Raw genomic sequence first — 15,438 nt, forward strand, 5'->3', positions numbered from 1 at the left:
ATCGCTTAAGCAATTTTGTATGACGAGTTCATTGGTCCGAGTTCATGGTTTTCATATCGACGTCTTTTGGTACAAAGTATTTGTTTCAGGTGGCTTAATTTTACTTCTGTTATCACCTCTTCCACATTTCGTACCATAATATTGAAAATTCGGTATTTAGGACATAGCTATTTCAAATTCTTTGAACTATATTGCCTCGAAATGTAAAGATTTTAACTCGATTGTATAGGAATTCATTTATTGCATTATTTTTAAAGTAAAAGAAGTAAGATATGCAGAAGCCAAATTAAGTTAGGAATTGTTCCTTCATAGTCTCAGCATTTCTTTAGACAAATCCTTCGATTACATATTGCTTCAAAAGAGACATCAGCAGATACCCTAGCAGCTGAGATCCGCATCGAAAGAGCTGATATCAATAAAAAAAATACCACTATTTAAGCTTAATTGAGAATATTTGATAGGTGAAATGGATAAGGGCCTTGGCCTTGGCTTTTATGTTCTTCGTCTTGATATTATTCTACAAGTGAAGGATTCTACAAGTATTAGAACGACTGTCCACACGTCTAAAAGTAGCTTTACCTTCGAGGAAGAACCGTCCTTAGAAAAACGTTTTGCCCACGTTGTACAAATTATTGTTTTATTGTTTGAAATATCTTCTCTAACGAAGAGGACTAACGAAGAGGAACTGGTGGTAGGTACTAGTGTACTTCTACAGTCATTTGAGTACAATTTTGCTGGCAAAATCTTACAAGTTCTTATCAATGTCCAAAAAATTTCATTGATTGCAGTTAAAGAACTGAGTTATCTAATCAACCTCGTACAAATCCTACAGGCGGCATTGGAATCGCGCACTCGTACATTTCAGATTTAGATTGCGGCAACAGTGCTATCCAATTGGGAATTGACACACTCATACTCCGACTCGTGCAACCGTAGTCTTAGCTGTGGCAACAACCAAAGAGTGAAATGAAATTGAATAAGATAGCATTGGGTGGACGGAGATAACTACTTGTAGTACTCGCTGTAGTCGAGGTAGATAACGCCCGACATGCGTCAGCGTAGGTACGAGGTGTCTAGCTTGCGGTGGTTAGCGTGGCAGTGAGTTAAGTTGCTTGGAAGCAGCGTTAGTGGAGGCGAATGCGTGTGCAAGTGTGTGATGACGATGTCTACGGCTACGCTTGAATTCATCCACAGTCAACGTGGTGTGATCGAACGGTTGCCGGCACTTACTGACAAACAGTTACTGAAGTGAACACACACACACACATACAAACGCATACTTATTTACACTTACATCTTGAGCGCCGCAGTGAATCAGGTGCTAAACAGCAGTTGAAATAAAGTTCAATAAATTCTCATTTTTTTCCACTTACTTAAAGTTAATACACACATACATACATACTTACATACACATATACATACATATATGTGTATGCTTACATACATTTGTAGCATCATCGGAAATGCATAATCCAATATTTGCACTCACTTGTTCGCAGACAATTTATTGTTAAGTGGAATTGTTGTTGTCGGCGGTAGTTTTATATATATGTACTCGTATGTAGGTGTGTGTATATATTCGTGTCTGGTCTCTGACATGCGTTTGCCCGTGTATGCGCGCGTTGAGCTGAAGGCTAAGTACTGTAAATGACGTGGAAAAGTTAATCTCGCATAGTCCTAGCTCTTCTCGCAAGACTTGCAAATCTTCCATCATCCTAAAAGTATGCACAATTTCCAACATTACTGTCAAGTACTACGCTATTTTGCATATTTTGTGGCGTAACAGCTTTGAGCTAGCATATTTTTAAGAAATTATTTTATAACTTTCTTGAGCTTTCGTGCGTGGTATTTTGTGAGCTTTTCTATACATTTCCTTTAAGTACAGCTAACGGCGCTTACAAGCGAAAATGTAACTATTTTATTGGTGAATTTTTTTAATAGTAAAAAATAAGGTCTACCAAAACCTTCTATGATCTCACATAAACTTAAGAAAGCAATTCAGAATTTGGGGTAAAAAAATCTTGTGAAAACATCTGATATTACTACTAATATCTCAATTTTTTATTGTGAAAGAAGTAGCGTAGAAAGCTCTTTCCCAAAGACACTAATGAGAACCAATTTACTGAAGGAATATCTCCAACAGAATCGACTCCATGGACATCACAGCCAAACTACCTGAAATGAAGACCTCTTCGTTCCAACAAAATGCAGTTTGGAGTTATCCCTTAGCTTCGGAAGACTCTTGACCATGAAGCGGATAGCTGTAATGTCTTCCACGTATTGATTGCCAACTGGAATTCTCTGCTTTCGAAGCGAACTATGTCGATTTTTAACGTCGACCTGTTCGTGATGGACAGCAGGATTAACTCCATTAGACCATTGCTGAATGCCGCTTCAAATAAGGGCTGTTGCTCCGCCGACATGCTGCCTCCGTTTCTGCCAGTGTTGATTATAGCCTAGTCACATAGACGGGTCACCGCGTAGGACTTCATTTTCCCTTCTACCTCGTCACTGGTAATTTTCTTCTTCTCGGTATCTGCAACTGATGGTATTTTACTGTTCCGCTCAGTCAGTCCCTTGCAAGTGGCGTGATATATCGCTAGTTAGTAACCTCAGGAGTTCGGAGACCCTTACCTGACTCCGGGGGTTTCATATTTTTGAGGAAGGCTTTTTCTTGTCTTGAGGGCTGGGCCCAACAGCCAGTAATCGCTGTTTGTGAGCTGTGCGTCTTTCGGCCTAGGAGCGTTTTCCAGTCTTCTGAACAGATCATATCGAAATGGTATTTGGCGAACTCTTTCGTTCGTCTGTGATTGAGGAGGGTCCTTCAGAATCAGTGACACAGCCACAGCCAAAGCGGTACGTGGGTTACCACTTGAGTAGGTGCCACCTGGAGTATTATTGAATGGGGCTTTTAGAGGGTGTTGTTCGCTTCTTTCTCCTCTTTCCCCAGTCGTAAACTAGAAGCCAATCGGGGTGTCTCATTTAACCCTCCTCCTTGGTCTTGGGACCGGCTAATTGGCGGAGTTATCTGTAACTACATATCTATATAAGTATTTACAGTAAAGTAAATCTATGATCTGTGAAATTCACCATGGAAATTATGTGTTTTAAATCACTACCTTTTCATGGAATCACTATTTTCTAGGCCTTAATCGGGTAAACTTAATAAAAAAATATTTCTAATAAAATAAAATAACCAAATATCTTCAAAGAAACCACGCCGTCATCCGGCCCAAAACCGAAATCGCTTTCTAGACCATGCAAATGCCGTAAAGGACAAACCAAGCGTTTGTAAAAGAAGCGTTTAACTAATTGTAATGCCAATCAAAAACAACATTATGAATTAAGTAGAAAAAATATTTATATTTGTTGCTATTAAGTTTATGGCCTTTGACTTTCATAACTTTATATCGAAGAAGAAGAGCAAAAACTACGAAGCATTGTCTTCTGCATGATCTGTGGTTTCGTTTGCATGGCAATTTGCAAAGCTTGTTGACCTCAGTCGGGTGGCAGAAGAAATGAATGGTAAAGAAATATGCGAAAATGCGGATGAAATGCATAAAAAGTAATTAAAAGATAAAAAAATAATGCAAATAAGGCATGTTGTAAAGAGCATTTACGACAAACGCATAAAAGAAGATGAACAAAATGCAGAAACAATCACTGCAAATGCGGTTTAATTACTGTATAGCAAAGCGAGTACTTCAACTGACAGCTGACAGCTGACAAAATACTTGAAATTGATTGATGATAGATTTCGATATCTCTGCTTTCGCTCTATCTGCCGCTATCTCTCTTTCAATCAATCAGAAAGTGATATTTTTTATAGAAGTTGATTTTAGTGTTGAATTGAATAAATTTGTTTGGTTAAAGTCAATTTGCGGAATAGCTTCGTAGCGTTTCGCGTTTAATATCTTCAATTGATTCAATACGGTTTCCCCGGAGCGGTCGTTTGAATTTGCTGACTACTCGTAGTCAGAAGTCACACTGAGCTAAATCAGGCGAATACCACGCTAATCGAAGAAAACTGTGAACCTTGATTTTTGACCTGTGGTTTTTTCGGTTTCGGCTCTCCTTTGCCACGATATTCGGTCTATTGATCGTCTGTTTCCGGTTCATAAGCATAGATCCATGACTAATCGCCAGTAATAATACGTTTCATGACATCCTGGTAGTCGGAAAGCATTGTTCCACAGACATTAACGTGACGCTGTTTTTCCATAAAATTGAATGATTTTGGAACCAATCATGCTTTCACTTTCCTTAGGCCTTTTAAAATGGTTTTCACTGATTCTTCCAACAATGGCAGAAAGATCTCTGACTGTTAATCGTTGATTTATAAGCACCAATTCCTTTATTTTATTCACGTGTTGATCGTCAGTCGTGTGCTCGATTATCTCTGAACAATTTGTATCAAATAAAAATACTTGCTCGAGACTAAAAAATTTCACCGAAAGCGTTTTCCAACATTCTGAAACGTTTTGGCACCAGAAATTTGATTCCGCACACAAAATTTAATGGAACTTCTTTGTTGAATAATTTCACTCATCGCACAAATCGGCTTCATTGCTTGAGGAAACCCATGTCAACCCTTAAGTTATATGTCTGATCTCAAGATAGGACAAGTGCGATCATGATTGTGAACAATATTTTGTGAAACCAGAACAAGAACTCCAGTCATTGGATTTTGATCATCGAAAAAGCATCGTGTACCATTGCGAATCTGCTTAGATGTTTAAGTTATATTCCTGTCAGCTCAGGTGAGCAAAGGTGGGTTGAAATGTTTCCACTTCGTCTTCCTCCAAACAACTTTTTCAACTGTCATTCGGTAAGATTTTAATCTTGTCACGTGGACACTAATAAGAAAGTGTTCAGTTATAGCCCCTGCAATTAAGGAAAGGTTAAGCTTGTTGAGAGCGAAGTGCTCGCTGTTTCTGTTCCGATTTACTTTGAGCGAGAAGTATTTCAAGCGAGTAAGGACTATTAAAACTTTGGAAATTATTGTCTACAATTTATATTTTATAGGTTTGCATCCTCAAACTGAAATTGCTACTCCGTGGAACCCATTTTCAGTCTATTGAAGAGATAAAAAAAGTTCGCTGAAGGAGCTGAAAGTCATCCCAAAAAGTGCTTATGAAAAGTGTTTCGAGGAGGAAAAGTCGGGTAAATTTCCGACTACTTACTTACTTTTTTTTCAGAATGTATATACATATATATCGCTAAACTGAATCGAGGTTAGACTTCGGCCTCAATTATGTAGAAAAAGTTTGCAAATCCTTCGAGCAACTTGTTGCAAGCGGATACAAAGCGCAATTAATGCCATTATCTAATACACGCGAGGCCATAAAATATTCAAAATTCAATTATCAAAACGGTTGCGTATAAAATTTCAACTATTTCACAATTAATTAGTTAATAACTAGTTCCACTTAAAATAATTACGTTTTTAATTACACTCATTCCAAACAAAAATGAATTCAAATAGATTTTTGCTTTTCAGTTGCGGTTTATTAAAACCGCAAACTTGCGCCATCAACACCATTTCGGGTATATACAAGTACACGCATAAATATACAAACATGTATACACACATAGTATATATGTACATAAAGCCGAAAAAATAACTTGCCAACCACCATCCATCTTGAATTTATTCGCTCAGCCATTTGTTGTTGTACTTTTATGTTTCTCTGTATGTTTGTATGGACGTATATATATATATATGTATGTAGGTGCGCATTTTTGGCTGTGTTTGTGTCTGCTCATGCACATTGTAGCATTGAAATATTTTCGCCACAATGTTGCTAACAAAAGACTGGCTGACCGAATTTTTGTACGAGCACAATTTCGAATCAACATTTACGAGAATTCTTTGATGCTATTGAATATTTAATAGAGCGCAAAGTTTTTGTAACGAATAAAATTGTTGGCCTGAAATAAACAATTGTATAAAGTGCTGTACGAAAATAAGTAATAAATAAAAATGTTTTTAAAGTCAATTCAAAATGGCATTTAAACAGTAGTTCAATAGGTTGACGCTCAATTGCTATCGGAAAATTATTGTCAATATGCAAAAGTATTCCATACGAGTGTATAGCGTTTTTTGAATGAGTTGAAATTTTTGTTTTATTTTTAAGCAAAGTTGTATTTTAGCATCACCTAGTGCGGCGACAGCTTTAAAAAGTTGCTGATTTTATATGGACAATAAAATAGAATCAAGGTCAATTTTGTTGTTGATGTTGCAACGCTTTCTTAAGAAAAATTAGAATACATGAATTCCAAATAAAGAGTAATCAAGAAAAAACACTAACTTCAGTTGCAACGAAGCTATAATACCCTTCAGCAATACCAAAGGTTTCTTAGAAGCACTTGTTTTTGATTGGCCAGTTTGTATGGCAACTATATGCTATAGTGATCCGATCTGAGAAAATTCTTCGGAGATGCGCAATAGTGTTATGATTCTCGTTTAGTGGAGAATTAATTTTTTCGCATTAAAAAACGTTGCTGCAAAGCTTTATTTTGGTTTTAAGTCTCTTGAGCAATCCTTTAATTCATTCATTTCTGATGCTATCGTTTCGAGGCTGAAACAGTAGTCGCGATGAAATGACACTTGTAAAGAATTTTGCCGAGTCAATAGACTTTACGTACGATACCGGGTTTTCTCCATAAAACAGATCGTCAAGAAAAATTATATTCTGCAACCTTATGAAGCCATCTGCTAGCTTTTTATTAGTTTCTTTAGGTCATGGCTCTTCTTCTGAACGAGATCATCCGATATCATCCCATTTTGTACGGAAGACGATATGAAAAACTTCAAAGTGTGCTGTACGGTAATTAGTGGCACTCCATGCATCATCAATTAATCTATTGAGACCACTTCCTTTTTCCTGTACAAAAAAAAATATTGTTTGACATGTCTTCGAACAGTAGAGCGGTTCATCGACTTTCTTAGATCCCTATTTACCATTCAAAATTGTATACATTATTTCTGAGAACGATCGATTACAGATCGCTAAGTAAGATGTGATCCACGCTAGTCTATTTTGAGGTACACTGTAAAGTTGAAGTAGTTTAAGGTTTTCAGTTCTTTTTAGTGTTCCAAATCCTTTAAGTCCTGGCTCTCCTTCTGTTTGGGTTCGTCCTATACCATCTCATGTTGTGCGAAACACACCTTTTACTGATTTTATACATCAATTTTAAGTGATATGGTGAAATACACTCGTCGACACTCTCTACGTCTCAATTATAAATAAAAAGCTTTTTGAAGAATCAGCGAATCAGTGAAGAGGAGCCTTTAAAGTCCCAGCTCCTCAAAGTACTTACATATATTCTGTTTTCATTTTCTTCTGCCGTCTTGTGTTATGTTTTGACCAAGCCAGGTGCTCTTAATCGTTGCCAATCTGTCAATTTGATGGAAGGAGACAAAAGTGTTTACATACTATATCCAAGCACATACATACATACATATACGAGTATGTATGTACTTAGGAGTTTCAAATTTATATCCTCCTTTTTTACGACAGCTTGTCCGGTTCCCAACATTTTTCTGTTGTTGTTCTCTGCTTAATGATGTTGAAAGTTGTCGCTACGTTCTGCTAACTTATCTTTCTTTCTTCAATAAACGTTTGCTTTCCACATTAATTTGCCTTTAATGAAAAATGTTTGCCAAAAGTTGGTCAATATATAAAAATCAATAACAAAATAAATTTAAACTCATATTTTAAATTGCCCAGGTGTTTGAACACTCAACAAACCCAGTAGGGAAGAATATATGTATATCTGGAATAGGTTGGTAGTAATTACATATATGCTCTTTTGGTATCCTTCATTAAGCTTTTAAAACACTTTAAAGTTATAAAAGACATCACCTAGATTCGTATCCAGTTTCAACTAACGTGAATAAATAATATAAATATTTTACATCTTGAATAGGGTATATAAAGTTTGCCTGGAATTTTATAACACCAGAAGAACATGTTTTAGATCTTATAAAACATATACCTCAAAGATCAGCATTTTGAGTTGGGTAGATTAAGCTTTGTCTGGCTGTCTCTCCTTTTGCCCTTCTGTCTGCCTGTATAAACGTCAGATAGTCCCTCAGTTTTTGAGATATCGAGCTGAAAATTTCCACACGTCCTTCTCTGCCCAAGCAGCTGCTCAGTTGTCAGAATCGCCGATATCGGACAACTGAACGATGATCGGAATCTTTTATATTTGACGAGATATCTTCACAAAATTTGGTTTATATGGCTGTTTTCTTTTTTCTCTGTGAATGTTCAATTCTATCACAAAACCGACACATAATACTTGGAACCCATCGGGTACCAAATATTGTACTGTTTTCCACAAAAAGCATAACAGATATAGTTAAGTAGTTTCATTTAGAGGTTTGGTTTGAGGACAGCAATGAACGCTGTTTCAGCAATATTATAAGATTCTACGATAATGGCAGCACTCTTCCATACCTAGTTATTGACAGCTTACAATTTGTTGGTACCCTTAATTGTCAAATAACTGATTTGGTCCATAGGGGCAATGCGCGCCGGTACGATGTTTTTCTTCGACAAATGAGACCATCGCCCTCTTATTATTTGATTTTCGGTTTTCTGTTGGAGAACATAAAATTAGAAAATTTGTAATGATTTTACAATTTATAATATTTTTAGAAATCAATAAAGAACTTAATATTTCCGTTTGTTAAGGAAATTTTTGAAATTAAATATTGTAAAGTGTTAAGAATTTAGAAAAATTCAAGTGGTTTCTGACGACCGATAATGCATATGTATTTTCACCTTTTTTCAAATAATTAATCAATTAATTTACAACTTTTGATCATATGAAGGAGCAACATTCTATTCATATTCTAGACAAAAAATAAATAAAAAAATTAAAAAAAAATTTTATTAAAGAAATTGAAATTTCAAGCCCACGTAACTCCTTAGGATTTCACTAGTTCCTATTTCCTATTCATATGCCTAGGTTAGTTATACCTAAAAACTAAACAAGTTGATATCAAAATGACTTGCGACATCAACTGAAAGAAAATAGGTTCTTAAAAGTTAGTCTAATGCTCTGTAGGGCAGTTATGTATATAAATATTTTAGGTTGGTATGTTTGTAAGCAGATATGTGGGTGTGTGCCTAGGTGCATGTTGATTTATGTGTCTAAAAAATCTTTTAAGCTTTAACTTTTCGCTTTCGCAATACCTTAAGCAAACAAGAGCACGTAAGATTAACACACTGGGTTACACAATATACTATATGCATACTAGTATGTGTAGATATGCATATGTATATACATATATACGTATTACATATAGCTATTAAAGTAAACGCATCTAATTTTGCCATTAAAGAAACAATAGCTTATGTCAGCGTGTATTGTGCAAAAAAATCCCACAAATCCATATATAAATCCAGGCAAACAAACACACATATGCATATGTGTGCACATACAAGAGCGGTTATATAAACAATGCTCAACTATATGCATATAGACATAAATGTTTTGTTGTCGGCTGGCTGATTGTATGCCATTATACGCCAAAATGCTAACATTTGTTCTTAATCCGTTCATTGTTTCTGCGCTCTGTGACGAAAGATGACAGCCAACTTGCCAGCTTCAGCTTCCTAGCTACGAGTATGGCTTTGCTATTATATAAGCGTATATGTATGTATGCATATATGTATGTGTGTGTGTTAACTGTTAGTGTTATCCTTTGTACACATGTGTATGTATGTACTCATACAACTAATATATTTATGTGCTGAAGAGTTGAAAATTTATTTGTGGTTAGAAAACTGAGTTGACACTTTTGTGCAGGTTGAACTTACAGCACGCACACACATGCATATATACATTTATGGTATATATTATCTACACACATGCAACTAACTCGATTTTAATTTTGTGTGAAAGTATAATTAAGATTTTGATTAAAAGTCGAAAATTTGATTTACTCTATTTCGCAACGCATCTAGATGGAAAGGCAGATTTTTTGTAGAAAAAGTTTTCTTAACTCATTTTATGCCTTAAAGCGTTTTAAAATCAACGATAAGCACAAAAGCGCCAAAAATTAACACACTGGGAAAGGGAAGTATGCACACATATATAGAAAGCTCGTGGGTTACGAAGTATATGTGGCTCGCGGGTGTGTTTGTTGTGTGTTGTAGTGTAAACGAGTGTCAATAAGCTGGCATAAGGCACGCTTGATACGCGCATTACAACGATGAAGACATTGGTTGCATGGCTTTGACAGCGTGTTGTTGTTGTAATTTTTCTTTTTTTTTGCTTTTTTATATATATTTTTGTTGCTTTCGTGGGGTTTATGCAGTGTTTTTGTACAAATCCTTGTGATTAATTGTTTTTTCTCACATCAATGAACACAGATTACCGTTAATATGCATGAAAATATTTATACACTTATACATATAGGCCGACATTAATGCCTATTAGGGTACGTTGTGTTGGAGAAAGGCAGTATTTTATATTTATTTCGAAATATTGGGTAGTCGAAAAAATCTTTTCGTATTTATAATCAAACTTCAACTTATTTTTTTTATGTGATTGGTAGATATGCAACGACATCTATTAAAAAATACGAAAAGACTTTTTCGACTACCCAATAATTGTTAGGAAATTAATGTTTTGTCTTATTGGTTGATTTTGGAGAAAAATAAATTTTTAAACAAATATTATTTATATTATAACATAACGTCACTTAAAATGCAAAATAGCATAATATCACTTTTCATAAGTGTATAAGCGAGGGAAAAATGATATAATAGAAACATCTTATATTGAAACAGAATTAGAGTTTTGGTTATAAAATGGTTATATATTTTTTATATTTGAGAGCGGAAACTTGAAATTTTACGATATGGCATATATATTGGGTAGTCGAAAAAGTCTTTTAGTATTTATAATCAAACTTCAACTTATTTTTTTATATTTATAATAAACTTTAATGAACCTAATATATATCATTTTGGCCGACCATTTTTTGACATTTTTTCTCTAGAGACATTATTCCATCAGTGTGAAACTTTTCTGGTTTCTCGGCGAAAAACTTCGACAAGTAATTTTCACAGACTTCAGAAATGGTTCGATTTCATTTCGTTTCAGCAAAGAATCGCAGATGTTAATTCGGTCCGATCTTCGATCATTACCTGACTAGTATTATATATCTAAGAAGCCCATTTCACATAGGTCACGCTAGCCGTTTCGGAGAAATTTTACTCACCGTTTGTAGAAAATCGTTCAAAGCTTTCGGAGCCCATTACACTGATGTCTTCCGTGCATATGATGGCGGATCCGGATTACTTAATAGCATTTCCATCGTCAGTTGCACACATTTCCATTGGCTCTGGGAATTTTTTCATTAGGATTTACCTCATACAGCACACCAATGATAATGCGGTTTCGGACCACATCAGCAAGTGATTCGGTCTTCGATCTTTTGGCTGACAGTTTAGCCTCTTCAGCTAACATGGCACCTTTATCAACAGGTAATCTGCATGTCGCTTCGCCGCATACTTTTCCTTTGCTGTTGTTGTTATTGTAGCGGCAGAATTATGCCGAGTTGACAGTTCTTGGCCGGATAAAAATCCGGGTCCGTTTCGGTTACGTAGACCAGACGGTCGTGGTAACGGACTTTACAATACTTTGAATACTATACCTTTGCCAGGTCTTTCGTGGTAAAAGCTGGTCATATCCTGGGATTCCCTGGCAGACTCCGCATCAACACTTTTGACATTTCCCTTCCTTTGCTGCTTGGCAAGGCCGCTTTGGCAACAGGATTTGGTACCGGCTGCCGCTAGCGTTGTGCTTTTCTTGAGCCAGTCTTAGCTTCAACTCCCTTGCTGGTGATAACCTTTGCGCCTAAACCGAGTTTCGCTCCCGTCGAAGTCGTTCCAAACGCTACTCTATTCTGGGAATATCTACTTCACTCCGGTTTTTTTTGCAGGAGATCCGGACTGCTTTAAATCTTTTTTGTGTTTGTTATTTTGGACCCACGGTGTAGGTGATAGTAGTCCCGCTACATAAGTAAGGCTATCTTATTACGGAGGGCGCCAGGTATCCATAAGCTCCGTTCGAGACCAGCTAGATTGATCCTCGACACGGGTAGTACGACATCTGATCCAGCCCTTTCTGTACCACAATCATAGTAAGTTTCTCCAAATTATTTTTTTTTTTGATTCGCCAGAACCCAATGACACACCCTTAAGAAAGCTTTTTAACTAATTGATTTTTCTACCTATCGTTCGACAACTAACTGACTAACTCCTTCGATAAGCTTGTGCGCCCTGGCATCGTCACAGCCTAATGTGTGTATGTATAACATGGGCACCCACACACAAACACGCGGACAGAAAAATACATTAAACGCACAATTTGGGCTGACTGTCAAACACAAAACATAACCTATTTGCATACCGTTTTAGTATGCGTGTCCGCGCGCGCGCGACTGTATGTATGTATGTTTGTGTGCATTTGACAAAGCTGACAACGGTTAGTCTGTCAGTGTGGATTGCCTTGTCTTCTTCAAATGTAACCCTTTTCTCGAGTGGAGCTTCGAGTGGTTCGGAGCTCAAAGTACAAGTTTGCTTAACTCTTCGCCTACTTTCCGGCGCCGTACAACTGCAGTTTATGTGTGTATTTGTGTGTAGGTGCACCACATGCCTGCTCACATTAATAGAGCTGTACAGACAGCTGTTTTTGAGCATATTATAAATCATCTAATATTTGTTTAAATGCCAGCATTACAGTCAAATAAACATCCATAATAATGTCTGCAGTGTAACCACCAACTGACACAACCGACATTTGTTTACCCACATGCATACATACATGTATACACATAAACGCCCATATAGCTATGAGTAATGGCTGGCATCTTAGTACATCCTTTTCGGTTGACTTTCATTTGATTAGGTGTACCCACAGGCATGAGCACGTGATTAAAGGTTAGGTCGAGATTAGCTTGCAGCGCTGTGCGTAGGGTATAATTTGTAATTATGGCAGCAGTTTTCATAAGTATCTTTATAGGAGTGTAATTCTTAAATACGGATTCCAGGCGTATCCGCGTGCTGTGCTTAATTTATTCACCGTCTAATGTTAAAAGGTAACAATCGCAGTGGCTAAGCCGATGTGAATATTAACCAAGCATGATCCACATTTGTCAACAGAGCATTCATAGCCATTCATTATAAAAACCGACAACAATTACAAGCTCAACTGATTATCAAAATACGAAAAAAAGTAAATTTCGGCCTCGACGAAGCTTTAATACCCTTCGCATGTGCATTTTTTATGGCATAGTACACCGCTTTATGCCTTAAAAAGATCTTTATCTTGATTTTAATCGGTCAATTTAAATGGAAACTAAGAGTAGATGTTATACAGATCCGATGGGATCATTTTTTCGGGGAATGACATTTTGCCTTAAACAAGCAGACACCTCGTCAAATAAAAAAGTTTTGCAAGTAAGCACTTGATTCTTTTAGTTTGTATAACAGCTATATCCCATAGTGACTCGATCTGAATGATTTCTTCGGAGATTGCACCGCTGTTCTGTCAAATTTCCTTAAGGTATCTCTCCTTTCATACGAGGGCTGTTTTTGTTTTTTTTTCGTTGGATTTGGCTCGTCTTCGAAGACCCACACGGTCGATTGCTGTTTTGTTTCGGGCTCATACGCATAGATCCATGATTCGTCACCTGTGACGATCTTATAAACGTCTTTTGAAGCACCGCGATCGTATTTTTTCAGCATTTCTTTACACCAATCCACACGAGCCTTTTCTGGAGCGATTGTCAAATTTTTCGGGATCCAATGACCTTTTTTACGGCCAGGTGTTCATGCAATATCGAATGTATGCTGGTGGGAGCAATGCATAGACATGCCTCTATCTGAAGGTATGTTACATGACGGTCTTGCATTATCAGTTCACGTACGGCATCGGTGTTTTCTGGCACAACGGCTGTTTTTGAACAACCTTCACGGAATTCGTCTTTAAGCGAGCATCGGCCACGATTGAATTGATTGTACCAGTTTTTCACAGTGCTATAGGATGGTGCTTCATAGCCATACAAAGATTTTAGTTCATCGATGCACTCTTGTCGTGATAATCCACGTCGAAAGTTGTGAAAAATGATCGCACGAAAATGTTCACGAGTTAATTCCATTTTTTGGCCGAGATGAATTTTTTAATTCCCTGCAAATAAAACAATTCACGATTAAATGACAAAACGTTCTGAGTGATATTATGCTAAAAAATGTCAAACTTTCCAATGGAAATGTCAGATTGCACCTGGCAACACTTAGTGTTGCCTACGTCAGAGATATATATATAGCAGCCTACGTACGTCTCCCCACAGGAAAGAGTTTAACGGCGTGATATCACAAGATCTTGGTGGCCAAACGACCGTTCCACCAAAGTGTTCTCTCAATAAATCCATTGATTGATGCGATGTGTGGGAAGAGGCACCATCTTGTTGAAACCAAATGTCGCCGAAATCACGTGCTTCAATTTCAGGCGTCAAATAGTCGCTGATCATGACGCGATCACGGTCGCCATTGACGATTACGTTCTTACCGGCATCATTTTTAAAGATATTCGGGCCGATGATTGCACCAGAAACCACCCCAAACCTTTGTATTTTTCTAGATGAAATGGCAGCACTTGAGTCTCTTCAGGTTGCTGCTCGTTCCAAATGCGGAAATTTTGCTTGTTCACATACCTATTGAGCCAGATATGGGCCTCATCGCTGAACAATATTTGGCTCAAAACGTCGAAGCCCAGTCGTTCCTTACGTCAGTCCGAATTCCTGCGAGCGGCGGAAATCGAAATAAATTGTTTTTGCACTAAAAAACGCAACCACCGAACTCCCGTTTCATCCATTTTTCTGAACACAAATCGTCATTAGACTATCTTTCATTTCATTTTTGTTATGTTCTTTTACTTTTCCAATGAGATTTTGATCCAAGTTCGCCAGCTATTTCAGCTGCGTTATAAACTAGGCTTAAAATGAGCAACAATATTGCACAAAAGGATTTCGAAATTATCTGGCATTTGACGATTGACAAAATAAATCAACTTAGCTGCCACTGGCGGCGATTCTTGCGCTTGCTTTCTTTGTAAAGAAAGAAAACGCATTATCCGTCATTTGCAGCGTCTTTGTTGTTTTTCCACTGTTTCTTCAATCAACAGCTGCATTGCATCAGCAATGCATCAGAGCATCGCTCAAACACACACACACATGCACACACACTCATACACGTGTATACAGGCCGAAAGAGCGCGCACATAGCACGACTAACCTTCCACTCGCGTGTGCGACAAACGAACACACACACATGCGTGCTTTGGCAGCAAACACAGGTGCTGCCAGCACAGAGCTAACTGTAAGCAGTGGCTGTTCCCAGTATTACGACACAA

At 37.2% G+C, this 15,438-nt stretch overlaps 1 protein-coding gene across 1 annotated transcript in view; it reads left to right on the plus strand.

Moving 5' to 3' along the window:
* LOC105226811 (uncharacterized) overlaps positions 1–15,438 on the plus strand; it is an 84,618-nt gene that overhangs the window by 49,614 nt on the left and 19,566 nt on the right. The gene's annotated exons all lie outside the window — the stretch shown is intronic.

The sequence above is a fragment of the Bactrocera dorsalis genome, chromosome 3 (assembly GCF_023373825.1).
Source record: "Bactrocera dorsalis isolate Fly_Bdor chromosome 3, ASM2337382v1, whole genome shotgun sequence".
In the NCBI taxonomy this organism is placed as follows: Eukaryota; Metazoa; Arthropoda; class Insecta; order Diptera; family Tephritidae; genus Bactrocera; species Bactrocera dorsalis.